Source organism: Piliocolobus tephrosceles, chromosome 14 (assembly GCF_002776525.5).
Source record: "Piliocolobus tephrosceles isolate RC106 chromosome 14, ASM277652v3, whole genome shotgun sequence".
Taxonomy (NCBI): domain Eukaryota; kingdom Metazoa; phylum Chordata; class Mammalia; order Primates; family Cercopithecidae; genus Piliocolobus; species Piliocolobus tephrosceles.
The window spans coordinates 101,819-117,423 of NC_045447.1; the positions used below are offsets into that span (position 1 = coordinate 101,819).

Below are 15,605 nucleotides of genomic sequence, written 5' to 3' on the forward strand. Positions count from 1 at the left end.
GAAAGAAAGAAAGAAAGAAAGAAAGAAAGAAAGAAAGAAAGAAAGAAAAAGAAAGAAAGAAAGAAAGAAAGAAAGAAAGAAAGAAAGAAAGAAAGAAAGAAAGAAAGAAAGAAAGAAAGAAAGAAAGAAAGAAAGAAAGAAAGAAAAGAAAAATACCGCAGGGCCGGGCGCAGTAGCTCACACTTGTAATCCCAGCACTTTGGGGAGGCTGAGGCGGTGGGATCACCTAGGGTCAGGAGTTCGAGACAAGCCTGACCAATATGGTGAAACCCCCATCTCTACTAAAAATACAAAATTAGTCGCATGCCTGTAATCTCAGCTACTTGGGAGGCTGAGGCAGAAGAATCGTTTGAACCCAGGAGGCAGAGGTTGCAGTGAGCCGAGATCTCACCATTGAACTCCAGCCTGGGAAAAAAGAGTGAAAATCTTCTCAAAAAAAACAACAAAGGCTGGGGGAGACCTTAGGCTGGGTGCAGTGGCTCACGCCTGTAACCCCAGCACTTTCGGAGGCTGACGTGTAACGATCATTTGAGCCCAGGAGTTCAAGACAAACTTGAGTGACTTAAAGATCCTGCTTAAATTAGCAGTGCATGGTGGCTGGTGCCTATAGTCCAAGCTACTTGGGAGGCTGAGGCAGGAGGATTGATGGAGCCCAGGAGGCCGAGGCTGCAGTGAGCCATGATCACACCACTGCACTCCAGCCTGGGTGACAGAGCAAGAACTTCTCTCTTTAAAAAAAAAAAAAAAAAAAATCAATAAAAATGTAAAGGCTGAGTGCAGTGGCTCACGCCTGGAATCCCAATAATTTGGGAGGCAGAGGCAGGTGGATCATTTGAGGTCAGGAGTTAGAAATCAACCTGACCAACATGGTGAAACCCCATCTCTACTACTAAAAATACAAAGTTAGCCAGGCATGCTGGTGCACACCTGTAGTCCCAGCTACTCAGGAGGCTAAAGCAGGAGAATTGCTTGAACCCAGGAGGCAGAAGTTGCCGTGAGCCAAGATCAGGACATTGCACTTCAGCCTGGGCAACAGGAGCTAAACTCCATCTCAAAAAACAAACAAAAAAAATTTTTTTAATTAAAAAAAAAAAAAAAAGCAGCCAGGCCTCGTGGCTCAGGCCTGTCTGCAATCCCAGCACTTTGGGAGGCCGAGGCGAATGAATCTCTTGAGGTCAGGAGTTCGAGACCAGCCTGGCCAACATGGTGAAACCCCCGCCTCTACTAAAAATACAAAATTAGCCTGGCGTGGTAATGCAGGCCTGTAATCCCAGCTACTTAGGATGCTGATGCAGGAGAAGTGCTTGAACCCGGGAGGCGGAGGATGCAGTGAGCTGAGATCCCACCACTGCAGTCCAGCCTGGGCGACAAAGTGAGACTCCTTGTCAAAAAAAGAAAAGAGGCTGTGGGCTCAGTTGCTCACGCGTGTAATCCCAACACTTTGGGAGGCCACGGTGGGTGGATCACAAGGTCAGAAGTTCAAGACCATCCTGGCCAAGATGGTGAAACCCCATCTCTACTAAAAATACAAAAAAAATTAGCTGGGTGTTGTGGCGGGCGCCTGTAATCATAGCTATTGGGGAGGCTGAGAGAGATAATTGCTTCAACACAGGAGGTAAAGGTTACAGGGAGCTGAGATCACTCCACTGCACTCCAGCCTCGAAGACAGAGCGAGACTCCATCTCAAAAAAAAGAAAAAAAAAGATAAGAAAAGACACCGCAAGGCCATATGGGTTTACAGCTCAGTATAAAGTAACCTTAATGAAATCTGATTTAATTAAAATGGTCAAGGGCAAGAAAAAAAAAAAAAAGAGTACTGACTTTCTTCAATTAGTTTTATGCTATAATGTCAAAGCTTAATATAGTTAATACATTTCAACTAGCTTAGGATGCAAATGTTTATAAAACAGACGTCATTTTATGTACCACTACAAATATACTGCAAATTAAACAGACTTTCTCAACAAAAGAAAAACTGTTGTTGAGGAGTTCACTTCCATTAGACGCACACAATGGTTTTTTTGGTTTTGTTTTCGTTTTTGTTTTTTTGAGACAAGGTCTTGCTCTGTCGCCCAGGGCTTAAGTACAGTAGCGTGAGCATGATAACGTGCCTACTTATCCATTTTCCTGTGTTGTTTCCACTGTGTTAACAAAGGAGCCTGAAAACACCCAGTACTGACCAGGCGAGGTGGCTCACGCCTGTAATCCCAGCACTTTGGGAAGCCGAGGTGGGTGGATCACCTGATGAGGTTGGGAGTTCGAGACCAGCCTGACCAACATGGAGAAACCCCCGTCTCTACTAAAAATATAAAGTGAGCCGGGCGTGCTGGCGCATGCCTATAATCCCAGGAGGCTGAGGCGGGAGAATCGCTTGAACCCGGGAGGCGGAGGCTGCAGCGAGCCGAGATCGCGCCACCACACTCCAACCTGGGAAACAAGAGCGAAACTCCGTCTCAAAAAAACAAAACCAAACAAAACAAAAAAAAAATGAGCACGGATCCAGGGGCGCCTCTTTCCCGACCTCAGGCTGTAGCGCCCGCCAGTCCCCAACATCCCAACCGCCCCAGGGTGTCTCCGCGTTCCTCCTCCTCTCCAGAAACAAACTCGCCTTCGTAACCTGCATCTTGGCCTGACGCTGGGAGTGACCCGCCCAAGCCGCAAATGAAGGGAGCTTGTTCAAAGTGAAATCCGGATACAAACAGCCTGGCGGGAAACGCGGCCGTGCTCGCTCCGCTGCGCTCACAGCGGGGGCGGAAGCCTTTTCCTCACCTTTGCCTAGGCGGCCCCGTGTGTCCCGGAGCTGCAGCAGCGTCTCCCTGTCCTCACAGCGGACGCGGCCCCAGGTGTCCCAAGCCCCGGCCCCTCCCGGGTGGGTCCTGAGGAGAGAAAGCTCCGTCTTCACAGGGGACGCCCCAGGAAGCCGCCGTGCGGATCGGACGCGGCTCTGGCGCGCGGCGCTCCTGGTTTGGCAGGGCCGGGCGCCCCCTCGCGGCAGCTCTGGGGAATCTCTGAAAATCAGCGCCTTGATTTTTCCAGGCCGTGATTTTGGAGATTTCAAGTGAAACAGAGCCCACCATCCAGTGGCTTGACCGGAACGCATGGAGATAGCAATCAAAGAAGACGGCCAGTTCACGCCTGTAATCCCAGCACTTCGGGAGGCCGAGTCTGGCGGATCACTTGAGGTCAGGAAATCAAGACCATTCTGGCCAACATGGTAAAACCCCGCCTCTACGAAAAATACAAAAGGTATTTCGGGCGCCTGTAGTCCCAGCTACTCTGGAGGCCGAGGCAGGAGAACCCCTTGCACCCGGGAGGCGGAGGTTGCAGTGAGCCGAGATCACGCCACTGCACTCCAGCCTGGCGACACAGCGAGACTCAGTATCAAAAAGAAAAGAAAAAAATAAATAAAAAGAAACCAGGAAAGAAAAAGGAAGAAAGGAAGGGGAAGGGAGAAGGAAGGAAGAAAGAGACTCCAGGCTAGGTGCAGTGGCTCACGCCTGTAATCCCAGTACTGTGGGAGGCTGAGGTGTAAGGATCACTTGAGCCCAGGAGTTCAAGACAAACCCGAATCGCTCAAGATAGTCTGTAGACTTAAATTTTCAAATATAAAATTGTAAAAGTTATAGAAGGATTGGTGATGAGTCTTTAGATACAATACCAAAAACCAGTTCATAAAAGAATGGTAATGCAGACTTTATTAAAATTTAAAATGACTGCCCTCTGATATAACCCGTTAAGAGAATCAAAAAACAAGCCACAGACTGAGAGAAAATACTTAAAAAACAAACCTGAAAAAAGACTTCTGTGTAAAATAACAAATTCTAATAACAAAAAGAGAAACAACCCAATTAAAAGATAGACACCTCACCAAAAAAGAGATACAGATGACATGCCCGGGTGTGGTGGCTCATGTCTGTAATCTCAGCACCTTGGGAAGGGGAGGCAGGCAATCGCTCGAGGTCAGGAATTTGAGACCAGCCTAGCCAACATGGCAAAATCCTGTATCTACTAAAAATACAAAAATTAGCTGGGTGTGGTGGCTTGCACCTGTAATCTCAGCTACTTGGGAGGTAGAGGCAGGATAATCACTTGAACCGGGGAAGCTGAAGTTGCAGAGAACTGAGATCACACCACTGCACTTCAGCCTGGGCGACAGACCAAGACGCTATCTTAAAAAAGAAGTGGAGTTTTGCTGTCACAAGCCAAGAAACTAACAGAAGCTGAAGAGAGGCCCGAAATGGATCCTTCCCTAGTGCCTTCAGAGGGAGCATGGCGCTGCTGAGACAGAGTAGAAATGGGACTCGGCCCACCCCCACTAACGCGTTGTTCCATACGTGCCCGCTGACCCCCAGACCTTGCAGCACCATACTCGCTGCAGGTGCCATACTCGCTGGCCAGACCTTGCCACCTGTCTGAAATAAACTAAGATAAGCAGCATCCCGCCGTAAGTCTTACTCCAGGGGGTTGACTCTATCACCCGCTTGTGCATGAGGCCAGGAGAATGACTGATCCCTACCCCTGGCCTCGTTATAACACTAAAGTCCCCACGCAGGTATGGGCTTTTCTGCCATTTTCCAGTCACACAGCGTTTGTGTTAGCATGATTCTTCACTGCATCTGAGCACCCTTCACTCCACCCCACATGTGTAATGACACTCAGCTAACTCATAAATCATGCATGTCACCCTCCTTAAGACACCACAGCGCACTCCTCTTGGGGAGCCAGCCAAGAATCCTTCCTCCTGGCCAACCTTTAGGGCATAAGACTTAATATGTCTCTCTTCTGCCCAACCTTTAGGGGCATAAATCTTAATAAAGCCTTGTCTGGGAAACTTGTTTGGCCTGGTATCAACTTCTGTTTCATGGGAGCCTAAGAATATGTAGTTGGGAACACTGCCAACATCTTTATTTCCAACTTCTGGACACCAGAACAGAGACAACAAATCTCTATGGTTCTAAGCTACCCCTTTTGTGGCACTTGGTTATGGCAGCCCTAGGAAACAAATGCAGGCACGTTCTGCTCCATCTGCCGCTCTCTGCAGACCACAGCTTCTCCCCAAGCCCACCCCATGAGAAGCTGAGGACAGAAGCAGGACCCTTCACAGGCCACCATCACTGCTGGATGGTCACTTCCAGCACTGACTGTCTGGGAGCTCCAGCCTCAGCTCTCAGTTTCCAGGAGCACGTGGGAGGATGAGGACAAGGAGGAATGAGAGCACTGGCCTCCCAGGAACTGTCCCTGAACGTCCACCCTGCTGTCCCCGGAGCTGTCCCTGAGCCTCCACCCTGCTGTCCCCGGAGCCTCCACCCTGACCTCAGCCCAGAGCTGTCCCTGAGACTCCACCCTGCTGTCCCCAAAACTGTCATTGAGCATCCACTGCACTGTCCCTAGAGCCCAGAAAGCCTAGGGCTGGCCATACCTCATCCCTCACTCCTCCTCTGGCCCCTCTTCCCAGCCATCAACACTTTGAAACAGCCATGAAGCCCCTTTTAATCTCTAAAAAGGTGTGTCAGGAAGGCACAGAGAGCTCACACCAGGTGGTCATGGTGCCTTACCTGTGTCCCGTGGGCCCAGGCTGGCCCTTTAAGGGGATGATGGTGGAACAGCTGAGAGACCACACCCCCCTTCTCAGAGAGGACAGGGATAAAGAAAAGGGATAGCGGAGGAACCTGTGGGCAGGATGCTGAGGGTAGAGACTCCTCCCCACAGGCACCGAGCAGAGGGATCCCTCCTCCCTGAAGCTGCCGCTGACCTCCATCCAGACAGGACCTCCGACCACTGCTAGGGGCCCGTTCTCAGGAGGTTCAGTCCCAGACAAGGGCTCTGGAGACTTAAGTCCACTTTCCCAAAACGGATGATTCATCTGGCAAGTCAGGGTCCTAGAACATCCAGGACTGAGCCTTGCTGAGGACGGAAGGGAGTAACATGGCCTGGTGGGGGACATGGGGGCCCAGTCCTCCTGTGACAGATAGGCAAGTGGCTGTGCCCTCCACTCCGTACACCCTGCTGACAGCACATCCTCTGAGCTCAGGTCCCAGTGCCTTCCTGCTCCTCCTCCAGGCCCACAGATTTCCAAGGATGCTCTGGGCCACAGGTGAGCAGTGCAGTGACCTCCTGACCCAGGGTTCTGAGGCTCCTCATGGGGCGCCAGCACAGTCCTGGCTCAGCAGCACACTGGCTCTGTGGGCCCCCATGCAAGTCTGGAACAGAGTGCAGGAGGAGGGAAGGGCTCCGGCAGCATGTTCAGAACTCATCCTGGGAGGAGCTGCCTCCTTAATGGCAAGCCCAGCCTCCCTCCTCCTCCAGGAAGCCCTCCTGAGGTCCTCCAGAGACCAAGCAGTGCCTATGTCTTGGATATTCTGTCTTTCCTCCATGTGCCAGCCCAACCTCATCATGGGACCCTGAGTCCCTTCAGGCTCCTCACCGCTCGGCCAGCACAGGGCCTGGGGCTCACAGCAGCCTGAACCAAGGTACAGATGGTGATATCTGCCCAGGACACAGCCAACTCCTGACAGCATGAGCCTCAAGTCCTTTCAGCAGCTACAGAGACTGGGCATTCCCACCACACACACACACACACACGAGTCGTTGTCAGGACTGGTGACTTTCAAAGCACTGGGCTATAGCCAGCAGACCTGGATCTTTCCGTGGGGCCACAGGAGGTCCTCACCTCCAAAACGAAGCTGTTCCCTTGGTCAGACCAGGAACCTCCATCCCATGCACCACACACACCACACCCTCCATCACTGCACTGCTCCCTGGAGACCAACTTACGGCACCAGATCTCCACCTGAGGGTCTAAATAACCTCTGGCAGGTGCCCTGATTCTCTAGGGAAGGGCTGGTGCCTGCAACAGGATGACAGTCCCGGGGCAATCACAATCTGTGCCCTGCTCAGCCTTGTCCTCGGCTGCCCAGGCTCTTGACAGTCACACCTACCACCCTGGGGAACGGGGGAGACTCTGCCAAGAGCCAGGTGCCCGGTTTATGGTTCACATTGAATATTTGGACAAAAATCTTGAAAACTAGGCTCCTCACTGAGAGAGAAAAGGATTTTTCTGCATAGTAAGCTGGAGCCGTGGTGTGGAGGGGACATCGTTGCCGCACAGGGCCCAGGGATGCCGTAGGGCACAGGGAGGGAAGATCCTGGAGAAGAGGGGTCAGCTTGGCCCAGACCCCAGGGAGGGGCCCTCACTGCCTCTCTGTTCCTTTGCCCAAAGTGAGGAGTCTGAGGGGAAAAACTAGAGACCACTCACTGGAGCCCTCCGTTTCCCCCTCCTCCCACCCGGGGGCATGAACCGCCAGCTCAGCAGGGAGGGGAGGGCCTGATGCAACCCCCAAGTTGCTCCCTGGTTTCTGGGCTGTGGGAGCCCAACAGGGCCACAGAGGGGGAAGTGCAGAGCCCACTCCTCAGCTGTGGTGCCAGCATGAAATCTGCGGGGACCAGGGGACAAGGCAGAGCAGGAGCCCAGAGGCAGTGAGAGCCCCGAGGGCAGCGCACACACCACAGACCCTTCCCCGCAGCCACAGGACAGACACCTTCGCAGGAGGAGGTGAGGCACATGGTGGGTGCAGACAGCTGCAAACCAGAGGGGACAGAGATAAGTCATGAGAAATTTGCATTTTTTCCATCAACAGTGGAACTGGAGATATGAGAACAAAAAGAAATCAGCAATGGAAAATAAAGCTAGTTTTTCCCCATTTAAGACACACGTATAAACTGAAATTCACTGAATATACAGAAAAGGCTCCAAGCACTGACAAGGCTCCCACATTGGCCGCCAACCCTCATGAAAGCCAACATCTTGGGCAGGCCAGAGCTCTGGACAACCCCTACCCCCCACGCCCTGCCATGGACTCTGCACACACCGGGAAGTTCCCCTTGTGCACACTGTAGAGGGGCTAGAAGAACGCCGCTGGAGAGGGCACGTTCTGGTAGAAGGTTCTCTTCACACTGAGGCCCGGAGAGGCCAGTCAGAGGCCTACGGTGACCCAGGTGGCCTGAGGTCACCACAGAGGCTGAGCTTCCTTCCATCAGCAGGAGGCCCGCCCACCTCATCTCTGCCACTGCCTCTCCCATCTCATCACATCCCAACCCACTCTGGGGGCAGGACCCAACTGAGCCTCCTTGCCTAATAGCCGCATAGAACTGATTTATACTGAGGCAAAAATCCTTTACAGCGTGAGTTGCAATGGCAGGTTCAGAATGGGGAGTTATCAGCTAGATCCTCAGTCCACAGAGGGAGCCGCACCTCCAGGAACTCTGTCTTTGCCATCAGTACATCTGTGGCTCTCACCTCACCCAGTGTCTCCCCAAGCACCAGACTCGCTGCCAACGTCCCACAAGGATGTCACCTGGGGCTCCAACCCAACAGGTGCAAACAGACCTCGCCAACCTCCCCGCAAGGATTCCCCCCATTTCCCCACCTCAGGAGTCACCACTCTTACCTTATCCAGCCACACGTCCCCTCTATTTCTCCCCCAAGACCCTGCAATCCCCTCCACTTTGCTCTATCTCCACTTGTTTCACTGGCTCCCGCCATATCATCTCCCTGTGGGCACCCCACTGGCCGCCATTGGTCCCCAAGCAGGTCCCCCATGTTCCCTTGTCCCAACAATCCATTCCTCAAAACATGAACTCGGTCGTATCACACGGTTTCACACTTTCCTTTGCTCCAAGGAGAAGCCAAGTGCCCTCCCGCTTAGCCCCACCCAACACCCCTCTCCCCACGCCCTCTTCCTCACATCCACAGCCTGACGTGGCCCCTGAGTCCCCTCTTGTAACCTGACGTGTGGTGCATGAGGTGTGACAGTTGATTTATGGAGGGCCCTTGTCCATCTTGTTCTCTAAGGCATCTGCCAGGGTGAGAAGAGTCTTGTGCACACCAGATGCCCCAAGTGTCCTTTCATAGACTGTGTGAACAGATGAACAAACCAAGCTCCTCCAGAGGCAGAAGACTAGGATCCGGGCTCTTGATCTCGGTGACTCTGGGTCTGGTCGGGACCACATTGCCCTTGTCTTCGGCCTCTGCCACAAATCCCCCTTCTCTTCTCTCCCTGGTAACTTGACAACTCTCTACTGGCCCAGGGTGGACACTTGAAAAGCCCACTCCATCCGGGACCAGACAGTGGAGAGGGGAGGGAAGGAACCAGACAAGGATGGCCCTTGACGGCCCACCCACCACACACTCACACATTCACAGAGTGGCACATCTGCGCACATACACTAACATGTACACTCGTACCTGCTCACACATGTACACACACACACACATCAGCTACGTACCTGGGTGACAGCTTGAACAGGAGGTAGGTCAGGCCAGTCAGCAGGAAAAAGACGGATACAGCAACAAAGGAGTTGCCTGGCCACCCCCAGGGTGGGATCAGAGGGCCTGTGGGCAGGAAGGGCCCAGGGCTGTCAGCAGCCTCAGTGCCAGGAGGCTCCCCACAAACCGACCTGGCAAAAGTGCGCCCTTTAGTGCCCTGGGCCAAAGTGGAAGGTTTGTGATGGGCCTTGGAGGTTTATGTCACCTGCTGAAGGACCTGGTGTAAGCCACACTCCTGGGTCTCACTCTTACATCTGCCACACGGTGGGTCATAAGGTCCCCTGGGCCTTCTCAGCATTGCAGTGCGCAAGGGTCAGCCCAGCCCTCACTAACGACACTGAGGTCATGTCCAGCCTCCAGGCAAGAGCACCAGCCCTGGTGTGCAGCCCCACCACCCCCACTCCTAACAGGAGTCACTGACTACGGGTTCCCAGGAAGTCCCAGAATCGTCAGGTGTTTGTTTCCTCCCTACAGACCTCAGACCTTCAGAGGAAGTGGGTCAACTGGGGCCTGGCTGCCCCAGGGAGGGGTTTCTAGGAGGATGAAAGGGTGCAGGGGTGAGGTGATGAGGGGAGAGGACGCCCAGCCTAGACTCTGGAAGTGCAGCAGCCATAGCAGTGCCCACGTCTCTGGGGAGCCTGGACGCACACAGGCTGGCTCCACTCACTCCACTGGCCTGTGTAACGCTCCTCCTCTGCCACGTCATCCTCCAGTGCGGCCATCCAGACACGCAGCCTGGCCTCAAGGATAAAGGCAGGGTCCAGCTCAAAGGCTTCAAGTATGAGCCAGGTCACCCCGACAATGTGATCCCTGTGCTGGGCCTGCTGCGGGGGTGGGGGCAGTCAGCAGGTGCTGAAGGTGGGGCCGGGTTCCTCAGTCCTCCAGAATACGCCAACGCACACGCTCACACAGCATACACGTGAACACACCTGTGTTCACACGGGCACATTCACCACATTCACGTGCACACACACGCAGAGAGAAGGCACACACACTCACACGCAGATACGGCTGCATCTGCCCAGCAATACACACATGCACACACAGGCAGACATGTCTACAGGCACAATTTCACACTTGCATGCACACTCACATACACAAGCGTGTGCACAGAGGCAACTCACCACACTCACATACACACTCGTACACGTAGACATGCCCACGTGCACACTCACAGATACAAACACAAGGCGCAGGCACAGTCACTCGTACACTTACGAACACAAACATGGGCACACTTATATGTGCACACACACAAACACGTGCACACACACAAACTCATGCACACTTACATGCACACACTCACAGACACAGGCACGCTCACCCTACTCACATACACACACACGAAGCACACACATGTGCGTGTCAGCATGTATGTTCACAGACACACCTGGCTCCAGTTCCTCCCCTGCTCTTCGCTCCAAGTTGACCTCTCCTTATTTAGAGTGGGGAGTCTGCCCTGGACTGCTGCTCCCAGGAGATAGGACCCCAGGGGAAGCCAGTCAAAGCGTTACCTCCCAGGCCTCTTCCTGCTTCTTGACGCCCAGTTCATAGCTGAGAAGAGTGACGTTGGCTCCAAGGCAGGACTGATGCTGCAGATCAGGATGCAGTGGCCAGAGCTGACGTGTTCTATAAGTCAAAGAGTGGGTCCAGCTTCACTGGAACAGAGATAATCCATGTAAGGCTGAAGCCCCATGGGTCTGGTGTGTCAGTCAGCACACCCAAGACTGGGGATCTGAAAGATTCCCAAGGGGCATGGTCAAGGCCCTTTCAGACCAGGCACCTCACTGGGAGACTGGTCCAGAAAAGCCCCAGGTGGGACAGGACAGCAGTGACTTCCTCTGGCCCCTGCAGTAACCACGTGGGCCTTCCCCTCCCAGGGGCCAAGCCTGCTCCCAGCCCTGGATCTCACTTGGCAGGGACTGAGAACACTCACTGGGCCACAGGGGTCACAGGCTGCAGGGCCCCTCTCCTAGCCCCAAGCAGCCAGGATGTTCTTGCCAAGGGGCCCTGTTCCAGGCTTATAGCCGCTGTTCACCGTGTCTCCAGGGCAGGTACTACAGGTCCACCAGGCTGACCTGCTCCCTCCCAGACACGCAGTGGTAGAAAGTGACGATGAAATTGTCGGATGGCAGGAGCACTGCCTCAGGCGGCAGCACTATAGTGCACTCGCTGCCCTGCAAGATGCACCTGTGTGTGCCGCCAGGAGCCTGGTTGCTGGAAAGGGCATATGTCAGCACCACGGGGCTGCTACACTGTCCTGCCATATCTGCTGCAATCCTGGGGACCCCACCCTCATCACTGTCCAGGTGGCCATGGCCCTCTACCCTCACCTAGTTAAGAGGAGCCCGGGGCTGGAGCCCTGGCCCAGCTCTGGGACAGACCAGTAGCAATCGATCCTGAGAATGTTATTGGTGAGACAGGTGAAGTTTCCAGCCTTTGGCCCTGGAGACAGTGACCATTGGGAGTCTACCGTGAGTGCTTCAGGGGAGAGCTGAGTTGGGGGGCTGCGGGGATCTGACAGCTGACACCCTAGCAGGGCAGTCACTAGTGAATGATCCCAGAATCTGTCCAGGGAAGCACTGGGAGGCCTGGAAGTGGTGGGCTCTGACCCGTGGTACACAGGCAAGTCAGACCTGGAGAGGTGTAAAGAGGGTGAAGGAAGGGAGACCAGGATCGGTCCAGGGACTGAAGGTAGGGAGGTAAAGGAAGGGAGACTAGAGACGGAGGTCCAAGCTGACCCCTAGAGGACATGCCCCAGCACAGTTTGGTCCAAACCTTTCCCTAGGGTCTCGGCATCAGACAACCCAGTCCCCCAAACATGCCCTAGTTATCCACTCACCTCATGCAGACACTAGTGCCCAACCCTCACCTCGTCCATCCCCTGAGACGGAGACTCCCGAGTGGACACAGGTGCAGACGCAGGTGCAGGCCAGGAGCCAGGTGCCATGTGTCGCCTCAGGGCCTCACTCTCCAAGGTCCAGCCTGCAAGGGGCTGGGCTGAGGGCCCGTGCGAGCCATCCCTCTCTGGAGGGGTGCTCCCCATGAATTTCTCCCCAGCAGATTGCTCAGTGGGTCTCCAGCTGCACTCACATGGTGTCCTGTGAAAGATGCTGGGCACCACTGCCCAGGCTTTACCGATAAGGAACTGAAGCTCAGAAAGGCCACTTGACCCAGCCAAAGACCCATGGCTGCAGGGTGTAAGATGCACCCTCAAACTTAGGTCCTGGACTCTGACTTAGCTAGGTCTCCACGTCTGCCAAGATGGCTCCTCTCTAGGATGGGCATCCTCTGCCAGCCCATCCCCCATCCCTGGGCCCAGGCCCCATCCTGCAGGGGAGTCAGGATTGGGGGAACCAGTCACTACCAACAGCCACCACAGGTGCATTTTCTACTGTAATTCTCACAGCAGCTCCATGAGGGAGAAGCGCTGTCCCTGTTCACAGGCAAGGAGCTGAGTCCCAAGGAGGGAAGGAGAAATCACTTGCCCAGGGTCACACAGACAACCTCTATGCATTTATTGAATGATTGATTGATTGATTGATTGATTGATTTTTGAGACGGAGTCTCCCTCTGTCGCCCAGGCCGGAGTGCAGTGGCGTGATCTCGGCTAACTGCAACCTCCAACTCCTGGGTTTGAGCGATTCTCCTGCCTCAGCCTCCCAATTACCTAGGATTACAGGTGCCTGCTGCCACACCCAGCTAATTTTTTTTGTATTTTTAGTAGAGGCAGTTTCACCGCACTGGCCAGGATGGTCTCAAACTCCTGACCTCAAGTGATCCTTCTGCCTCGGCCTCCCAAAGTGCTGGGATTACAGGCGTGAGCCACCGTGCCCGGCCTCTATGCATTCTCCCTCCCTTTTGTCTTCATAAATAAAGACCCATCCCGGGATCCGCCTCAGGAAGGTGGATGAGGGTGGCAGCAGGGTATCCATGCAACAGATGGCACTTACTGAATTCTATCTGTTGCACCCCTGTTCGAAGGTGCCTCCAAAGGAGAGCACCACCAGAAGGACAAAGCTCCCATGCTGGAGTGTGAGGCCGGAGTCCCAGGATCTCTGGGGGAGCCAGAGGTTGGCTGGAGATGAGGCGTTGGGTGTCAGGAAGTTCTTGGGTGTGGGAAGGCATCATCACCCCATTTGCAGCTCCAGATGGTACACCCATAGCCCCTAGGCAGGAAGCAGGGCCAGCCTGGTTACGCAAGGCTGATTAGTGATAAGGAAAAGAAAAAAACTAGACATGCACACAGACTACAGCGTGCACACTCTTAAGGAACCCGCACACCCTCAACGGGCAGCAGGCAGTACTCTAACCCCACTCCACCCCACTCCTGGCAGCCTGTCCAGGTACCCACAGGACAGTCCCCTGTTAAGACTGCTGATCAGGAAGCGTCACCCTTTCCTAGAATAGAGCGTGCAGCCTGGCCCCAACAGCCTCAGCATGAAACACCGTGGCAAGTTCTCTGCAGCCGTGTCTGTCCCTTCTTGCAGCAGTTACTGGAAAGGTGGGAATAGGGAAGACAGTCAGCCTGCTCTTGGGATATGAGAGAGCAGGGTTGGAGTAACCACCAGGACCTGGGGAAGCACAGGCACAAGAGCCACAGCTGAGAGCTGACCCGGGTCCCAGAATGGACGACCGCTGCCCCAGCAATGGAGAAAAACCCACATCAGTGTAGAATCAGGCCAGGTCAGCCACAAGCTAACCCAGGAGCAGATGGCTTGACAGCAGGGAGTGGGTGACTCCAAGCTCAGCAGGTCTCATTTCTAGACAGGGAGAGGGGATGGTAGGGCAGGACCCACATGTGACACCTGAGAGTTACAAAGGAGGAAGCCAGGACACCCCCTGGGGGAGCACTGGAGTGCTGGGTACAGCAACAAGGCAGTATGGCCATCGGAGGGGAAGGTCTCTGCTTTTCCTCTGCACTGAAAATGCACAGCTGTACCTGGTAAGCTGAGCAGGGCAGGGTTACCACCCTCCTACAGATGAGGAAACTGAGGCTCAGAGACCTGGGACCTGCCCAAAATCTGGCTCCTGACACCTCTGTTCTTGGCTCATTCCCACCAGCTTCTACACAAGCCTGGGAACTTCCAGAGGGCAGTGCCTGAGCGATGCCCCTCGGCACATACCCCAGCAGAAGGCACCTCAATGCTTTATAAATGGGGTGGAGCTGCAGGCAGAGCTGCCTTCCCCCATCCTCCACCACAGGGCCAGGCACCCGCATGCTCCCTGCTCCTGGATGTTACCACGGAGGACTCAGGAAATTCTTGGGTGTGGGAAGGCAGTTGTGAGCAGGAGGGGAAGCCAGGGTCTGCCACCTGGGACAGAGCTGCCCCTGACATCCCTAGTTCTGCTGGGGGGCCTGGCTGACATCACTGCCTGGCACAGCTTCTCCCGCATTGGGTCTGTGGACATAGCCTTCAGCCCATGGTCACTCTGGTCCCTTCTCAGAGCCACACCTGTTCCATGGTCTCAGCGTCAAGGCCTGGTCCAGAAGGCACTGGGCCTCATGGCCTGCCTGCCCTGGTTCCCTGGGCCACTGTGAAGCTGTGGGCTACTCTGCAGCTGGACCCCTGCCTCAGACCACAGGCTCTGCCACACCCACGGGAGGGTCCTCAGACAAACCCAGCCCTTCCCCTTCCATTAGCCGGGCATGGTGGCCCACGCCTATAGTCCCAGCTACTCGGGAGGCTGAGGTGGGAGAATCACCTGAGCCCAGCAGGTTTAGGTTGTGGTGAGCCGTTATTGCACCACTGTACTCCAACCTGAGAGTGAAACCCTGTCTCAAAAAAAAAAAAAACCCAACAACTGCAGCAAGAATATTCCCAAAGTTGAGAAAACTAATGCAGCAAAAAAGGAAGTGTAATCTACTAATATGTGTTAAAACTGGCGATGGGAAAAGCACGTGTGGATCAGGAACAAGCTTAGGTGGACACATGTATGAAGATGGTGAAAACATAAATGCTTAAAGTGTATGGTTTTTCACTGCATCATCATTATTGTTATTATTTTTGAGACAGAGTCTCTCTCTGTCACCCAGGCTGGAGTCCAGTGGCATGGTTTTGGCTCACTGCAACCTCCACTTCCTGGATTCAAGTGATTCTCCTGCCTCAGCCTCCCAAGTAATGAAGGGGGCCTGCCCCTCCACACCTGTGGGTATTTCTTGCAAGGTGGGGACAAGAGACTGAGAAAAGACATAAGACACAGAGACAAAGTATACAGGAAGAAAAGTGGGCCCAGGGGACCGGCGCTCAGCAAGTGAGTACCTGCACCGGTGCTGGTC

The 15,605-nt window shown here is 54.2% G+C and overlaps 1 pseudogene; it reads right to left on the bottom strand.

Annotated features, from left to right (window-relative positions):
- Positions 1-2,522: 2,522 nt before the first annotated feature.
- LOC111553086 lies at positions 2,523-12,371 on the bottom strand (annotated as a pseudogene).
- Positions 12,372-15,605: the final 3,234 nt, after the last annotated feature.